Raw genomic sequence first — 8,022 nt, forward strand, 5'->3', positions numbered from 1 at the left:
TTGCTTCTTTAGCCTCTCCTCGCAACACCTTATCTCGGATCCGGATCAGTTTCTCATCAGTAAACTGTTTTCCATTCATCTTGTCAAGAAAGGGAGATCTTGCCTCCACACATGCCAAAATTCCTCCCTTCTCATTTACTTCCAACCTCATAAGGTCATTAGCCAGAGTCTGAACCTCTCTAGCCAATGGGCGTCTAGAAGCTTGCAAGTGAGCTAGACTACCCATGCTCCCCGCTTTTCTACTTAAGGCATCTGCCACAACATTAGCCTTTCCTGGGTGATACAAGATGGTAACATCATAATCCTTCAGTAGTTCCATCCACCTCCTCTGTCTCAAATTCAAATCTTTCTGAGTAAAGACATACTGTAGGCCACGATGATCCGTATAGACTTAACACTTGACCCCATATAGATAGTGTCTCCATTGCTTTAGTGCAAACACTACCGCAGCCAACTACAAATCGTGGGTCGGATAATTACGTTCATGCACCTTTAATTGCCTCGACGCATAGGCAATTACGTTCTTCTCTTGCATTAGCACTGCACCCAAACCAGAATAGGATGCATCACAATACACAATGAAGTTCTTACCCTCTACTGGCAAGGTAAGGATAGGTGCGGTAGTCAGCAAGGTCTTGAGTTTCTGAAAGCTTTCCTCACATTCATCCGACCATACAAATGGAACATTCTGCTTAGTCAAGTTCGTCAATTGGGAAGCAATAGAAGAGAATCCCTTGACAAATCGACGGTAGTAACTGGCTAAACCAACAAAGCTTCTTATTTCTGACACATTAGTAGGTCTTACCCAATTCTTCACTACTTCGATCTTAGAAGGATCCACCATCACTCCATCCTTAGAAACCACGTGCCCCAAGAAGGACAATGAATCTAGCCAAAACTCACACTTGGAGAATTTGGCATAAAGCTTTTTCTCCCTCAACATTTCCAACACAATTCTCAAATGCTCCTCATGTTCCTTCTTACTCTTGGAGTATATCAGTATATCATCAATAAATACGATCACAAAGAGATCCAGATATGGCTTAAAAATCCCGTTCATCAAGCTCATGAAAGCAGCAGGGGCATTCGTTAGTCCAAAGGACATTACCAAGAATTCATAATGCCCATACCTGGTTCGAAAAGCAGTCTTTGGCACATCTGCTGCCCGTATTTTCAATTGATGATAACCAGACCTCAAGTCAATCTTAGAGAAGACACAAGCACCTTGTAACTGATCGAACAAATCATCAATGCGAGGAAGAGGATACCGGTTCTTAACAGTTACTTTATTTAGTTGCCGGTAATCTATGCACATCCGAAGGCTCCCATCTTTCTTCTTCACAAACAAAACAGGAGCACCCCAAGGGGATGCACTCGGTCTAATAAAGCCTTTCCCTAACAATTCTTGAAGTTGGGCCTTTAACTCCCTTAACTCTGCTGGAGCCATTCTATAAGGGGGTATGGAAATGGGACGAGTACCCGGCTCCAGATCAATGCAAAAGTCAATATCCCTATCCGGTGGCATACCAGGAAGGTCTGCAGGGAACACATCTAGAAACTCACGGACTACCGAAACCGACTCAATTGAAGGTACTTGGGTAGTATCATCCCTGAGGTGTGCCAAGAAAGCTAAACACCCTTTACTAACCATTCTCTTAGCACGAAGAAAGGAGATGATACGAACTGGAGTGGAAGTGTAGTCACCCTCCCACACTAACGGATCTGTCCCAGGCTTGGCCAACGTTACAGTTTTAGCATTACAATCTAAGATTGCAAAATTTGGAGAAAGCCAAGTCATACCCAGAATTACATCGAAATCAACCATTTCTAAGATAACTAAGTCTACATGAGTATTGCTCCCCACAAAAGTCACCAGACAAGACCTATATACCTTTTCAACTATCACAGACTCACCCACCGGAGTAGAAACACGAATAGGCATGTCAAGCAATTCACAATGTAAATTAAGACCAGTAGCAAATGAGGAAGATACATATGAAAATGTGGAGCCAGGATCAAATAATACAGAAGCCATGCAATCACAAACCAAAAGATTACCTGTGATAACAGCATCTGATGTCTCCGCTTCCGACCGCCCAGGGAAAGCGTAACAATGGGCCCTATCACCTGTCTGCCCGTTGCCCCTACCATGTGGTGTTGTAGTAGCTCCAGTTTGTCCATCACCCCGGCCGTTTTGGTGACCACCATTACCTCGGCCACCACGTCCTCCAGAATAACGGCCTCTACCATGACCACCTCTACCTCTAGCTATCGGGGGTCTATAACTCTGTTTTGGACAATTCCTCCTAATATGTCCAGTCTCCCCACATCCATAACATTCTCTGGAGTCTAGCATAGGTCTCTGTGAGAATGACGAGGTCTGGGAATAACCTCCAACCTCAGAGAAATGTTGACCGGTCTGAGGTGGACCCCCAACTACAGTCTGTAGTGAAGACTGAATTGGTCGGACTGAGTAACCTCCTGAACCCTGTCCTCTAGAGTAAGAACCATTAAACTCACCTCCCTTTCGAAACCTTTTAGATGTCGATGCCATGGTGAAGTCGTCTGGCTTCACTCCCTCCACCTCTATCACGAAATCTACCACTTCTTGGAAGGATTTCGCTGTAGCCGCTACCTGTAAGGCTGAAATCCGCAAATCTGACCTCAACCCTTTCACAAAACGGCGAATCCGCTCTTGTGAACTGAAGCAAAGCTGAGTGGCATACCTAGATAATGCACGAAACTTAGCCTCATACGCAGTGACCGTCATTCTGCCTTGCTCTAGGCTCAAGAACTCATCTCTCCTCCTATCCCTCAAGGTCCGGGGGATATACTTCTCCATAAATAAGCTAGAGAATGACGCCCAAGTCATGGGTGGTGCCTCTGTTGGTTGACACTCAACATGTGACCGCCACCACATTTTGGCGTTCCCTTGAAACTGATAAGTCACAAACTCCACACCAAACCGTTCTACTATACCCATCTTATGTAGTAACTCATGACAATCAACCAGAAAATCGTAGGCATCCTCAGATTCAGCACCCTTGAAGACTGGAGGTTTCAATTTCAAGAACTTACTGAAAAGTTCATGCTGATCGTTTGTCATTATAGGACCTGTAGTCAGACGAGGAAACGTGCCTATTTCCAATGGAGCATCCATGCGGGGAGCCGCAGCGGTTGCCTGTTGTACTTCCGGAACCTGAGGTGTTGGTGCAGAAAACACTGGAGGTGTCTGGCCTTGATCAGATAACCCGCTAAGATAAGCAAGAACCTGATTAATCATCTCTGGGGTAGGTTGGGGTGGTAATTCCTCATTCTGCACTTGCTCATTTTCCCCTTCCTCACCCTCTCTTACTACTTCCTCAGTCGGTGGAGGAGTCACCGCCCTAGTACTAGATGGGCCAGGTTCTTGTCCTCTTCCTCTAGAGGACGTCCTCCCACGACCTCTACCACGGCCTCTTGCCGCTGCTCTTCCTCGAGCTACAGCCCCAGTGGCTGGCTCAGACGCACCCTGTCCCGTCGGTGCTGGTGTTGACGTAGTCGTTGCTCTAGTTCTGGCCATCCGCGAAATAGAGTGAAGATGGTCAGATACCAATTTGTATCACCTAGATACCAATTGGATTCAAGTAATAGCACGAAAGAAAGAAAGAATGGAATTTTCCTAAAGTCCTATAGCCTCTCAAAGAAAAGTAAAGGCGTCCCCCTACCGTTCCTTAAGACTCTACTAGACTCGTTCTTGTGTGATGAGACCAACGAACCTAATGCTCTGATACCAAGTTTGTCACGACCCAAAACGGGCCGCGAGTGGCACCCACACTTATCCTCCTATGTGAGCGAACCAACCAATCTAAACCCTAACATTTCAATTTAATATCAACAGAAAGTAATGCGGAAGACTTAAACTCATTAATAAAAACCAATTCAATAACTTCTAAAATTCAACATCTATTATTCCCCAAAATCTGGAAGTCATCACCACAAGAACATCTATGATCAAATTACTAAACTAAGAGTATTCTAAGAAGCTAAAATAAACAAAAGCTAGTCCATGCCGGAACTTCAAGGCATCAAGACATGAGGAAGAAGATCCAGTCCAAGCTAGAAGCATTAGCTCACCCTGAAATCCGGTGTAATGAAGACTGGCTAGAGTTGCGGTTGAGTTGAAGACGACGGTACGTTTGCTGCACTCCACAAATAACAAAGAAAACAAATACAAGTAGGGGTCAGTACAAAACACGGGTACTGAGTAGATATCATCGGCCAACTCAAAATAGAAAACAGTATATATCAGATAATATCATAAATCAACTACAATACTCAACATGTAGCAACAACAAGTTCTATAATCATTAATAAGCACCGCCAAGTTCACCCATGAGGACTCAAGCCTCAATACCATACCCATTTGGGAATTAGGTTCATTAGATTGAGTATATTAACATCTTTCAAGATTCATTATCTTTATTCCTCTTGTGTCGGTACGTGACACTCCGCTCCCCTACTACTATGTGTCGGTACGTGACACTCCGATCCCCTAATTCTACGTGTCGGTTCGTGACACCCGATCCCCTAATTCTACGTGTCGGTTCGTGACACCCGATCCCCTAATTCTACGTGTCGGTTCGTGACACCCGATCCCCTAATTCTACGTGTCGGTTCGTGACACCCGATCCCCTAATTCTACGTGTCGGTTCGTGACACCCGATCCCCTAATTCTACGTGTCGGTTCGTGACACCCGATCCCCTAATTCTACGTGTCGGTTCGTGACACCCGATCCCCTAATTCTACGTGTCGGTTCGTGACACCCGATCCCCTAATTCTACGTGTCGGTTCGTGACACCCGATCCCCTAATTCTACGTGTCGGTTCGTGACACCCGATCCCCTAATTCTACGTGTCGGTTCGTGACACCCGATCCCCTAATTCTACGTGTCGGTTCGTGACACCCGATCCCCTAATTCTACGTGTCGGTTCGTGACACCCGATCCCCTAATTCTACGTGTCGGTTCGTGACACCCGATCCCCTAATTCTACGTGTCGGTTCGTGACACCCGATCCCCTAATTCTACGTGTCGGTTCGTGACACCCGATCCCCTAATTCTACGTGTCGGTTCGTGACACCCGGTCCCCTAAATCTACGTGTCGGTTCGTGACACCCGATCCCCTAATTCTACGTGTCGGTTCGTGACACCCGGTCCCCTAAATCTACGTGTCGGTTCGTGACACCCGATCCCCTAATTCTACGTGTCGGTTCGTGACACCCGCTCCCCTAATTCTACGTGTCGGTTCGTGACACCCGCTCCCCTAATCTCTTCACTTTAGTTCATCAAGCCTTCTTTTATACCAAGGCATCATCAATCTCATTAACAAAGTAGATTAGGGTTTTTCAAGATTTGGGATTCAATAGCTTCATCATGCTTATTTTATCACAATTATATAATCACATTCATACAAGCATACAATTAAGCATATAGAAGGGTTTACAATACTACCCAATACATATCATTCGCTATTAAGAGTTTACTACGAATAGCATAAACCATAACCTACCTCCACCGAAGATTCGTGATCAAGCAAGCAAATTCCCCAAATCCTTGTTGTCCTCTTCGTTTCTCTCTCTCTCTACTCGTTCTCCCTCTCTTTCTGTTCTTTTTCTTTTTCTTATTCAAACCCTCTTTCTTTTACCCTAATTAGCATATAATTAAGTATAAAGATGGTAATAATATCCCACTAATTAACTCAAGGTTACCTCTTTTAACCCCCAAGTAATTAGACTTATTAACATTAACCCTCTAACTTTATAATTAAAGCAGGAATAGTCCAAAACGCCCCTTAAATTACTTAACAGAAATCCGACCCAGCCTGGGATTACGCAGCCTGTGACGGCCCGTCGTGCCTGCGACGGTCCGTCCTGCTGCTTCCGTCACAAAGTTCAGAGACTCAATTTCCTTGAAGAGTCTGTGACGGTCCGTCGTGCCCACGACGGTCCGTCCTGCCATTCCGTTACGAAGTTCAGAGAGTCGATTTCAGTACCCAAATTTCAGAATTCTAAGTGTTTTGGAACGAGACCCCCTCGACGGTCCGTCGTGCCCATGACGGTCCGTCGTGGGATCCTTCGACTCAGCCAGTTTTTCCAGAAATAAAATCTGCTGCTCAAAACGACTAAACAGGTCGTTACAATTGTATACCATGTAAATTAATTTGATGATTCTAAAAAAAAATTGATAAATACTTTATTAGATTATAGTGTTATGCATTGCAGGGTTGGAACATATAACTAAAATCAACCTTATTATCAATTATACATCAATTTCTTTTATTTTTCTAAATTAATATACCACCAAAAAATAAGTCACACCATCCATAGAATTGAAATCAACAAATTATCAATATTTTAACTATACAATCCATCATAATATATACACTAAAACATACTACGGTTAATAACCAACAAATCACCAATTATTATACAGAATCAACTACCAATGATGTATATCAGTATTTAAAATAAATATCATCAATAATGTACCAAATCGACCATCATCCATCAAATTGAAATCAACAAATTACCAATATTTTAACTACCATATTCGTCAAAATATATATACAAAAGCATATTACGGTTAATAATGAACAAATCACCAATTGTTATACCGGCTCAGATACCAAAGTATATTCTTTAATACGTATCACTATTTAAAATAACATATCACAAATACTTGTACCACATTGACCACCAAACTGTACAAAAAAATGTATTTAAAAATTTTTCCCATATTTTATGGACCACATGATACAAATCATGTTCACTATGATAATGTGGATCTTCTTCAAATTAACAGTTGTAATTTTTTATTTTAAACAAACAATCGGGCTTTTGACAATGATATAAGCATTCATCATCAAACGAAGACTCTTTTCGGGGACATCATCAAAAGCAACTTTCTTACTCATAATCGATTTATTCAAGAAGTAAAAAAAATTGTGTTATAAGAGATGATTTTGAAAAAAAACAAAAACAAATATTTTCAAGGAGTTCAAAAATTTTTCTTGAAAAAGATGGAAAAAAGTGTGCGGCAATGGGTTTACCAACGAAAAAACGAGTCCATCAATGGTATTTTTTCTGTGTAAGGTTAATAGGAAAGAGAAAGTAAGATATATTTATTAAATAAAACGTATTCAAATATAATTGAGATTGAGGTTTTAAATATTAATTAAAATAAAGAGAAAATATGATTCCCAAAAATTTAGTCCACTAACCAATAAAATATGACATAAGATCGTGTAGATTTTAATTTATAGTAAAATATCATATTTATAATTAAAATGTTGATGTTGTAAATAAAAAGATTAAAATAATATTAGGTAAATTAAGGTGTTAAATAGCATATTCTTGTAATTTTTCCTTATCTTATTGAATATTACTAAATGCTGAATTGCACCTTATTAACGTGAAATGTTTTATAAATTAGATTGTCTCTTTAATATTTATATATCGAGTCAATTTTCTAAATGGTCACCCAAATTAAGAGAATTGCCTTGAAATATCATTTATGTTTCATTTAGGACCAAAATATGACGCAACTATCACTATTTTCCTCCAAATATACTTGACACTTCAAAATCATCACTCTCTCCTAGTTGACATGAAATGTCATTAAAGTCTTTTTTTAATAATAGACTAATTTAATTCATTAAACTCATTTAACTAAAATGATGGTCATATTATATTTTATATTTTTTATTAGTTTATTAAGAATAAATTTTCATACTTCAAAATATTTTATCATAATTAAATTTTTTATATTTTTATGTTATGAAGAATACAATTTAAAATGTACTATATTTTTATCAATTTTGGATACTTATAGGCACATACATTCAAAAAAATATTGATACACAAATCACTCATGAACGCTAATTTACATCAATTAACCATAAGTTATATAATAAATCAATAATATTAAAGGTCAATTAACTATCACAATAATACTAATTGTGTATTTTCCAATTCATGCTTCT

This window comes from Solanum pennellii, chromosome 3 (assembly GCF_001406875.1).
Source record: "Solanum pennellii chromosome 3, SPENNV200".
Lineage (NCBI taxonomy): Eukaryota > Viridiplantae > Streptophyta > Magnoliopsida > Solanales > Solanaceae > Solanum > Solanum pennellii.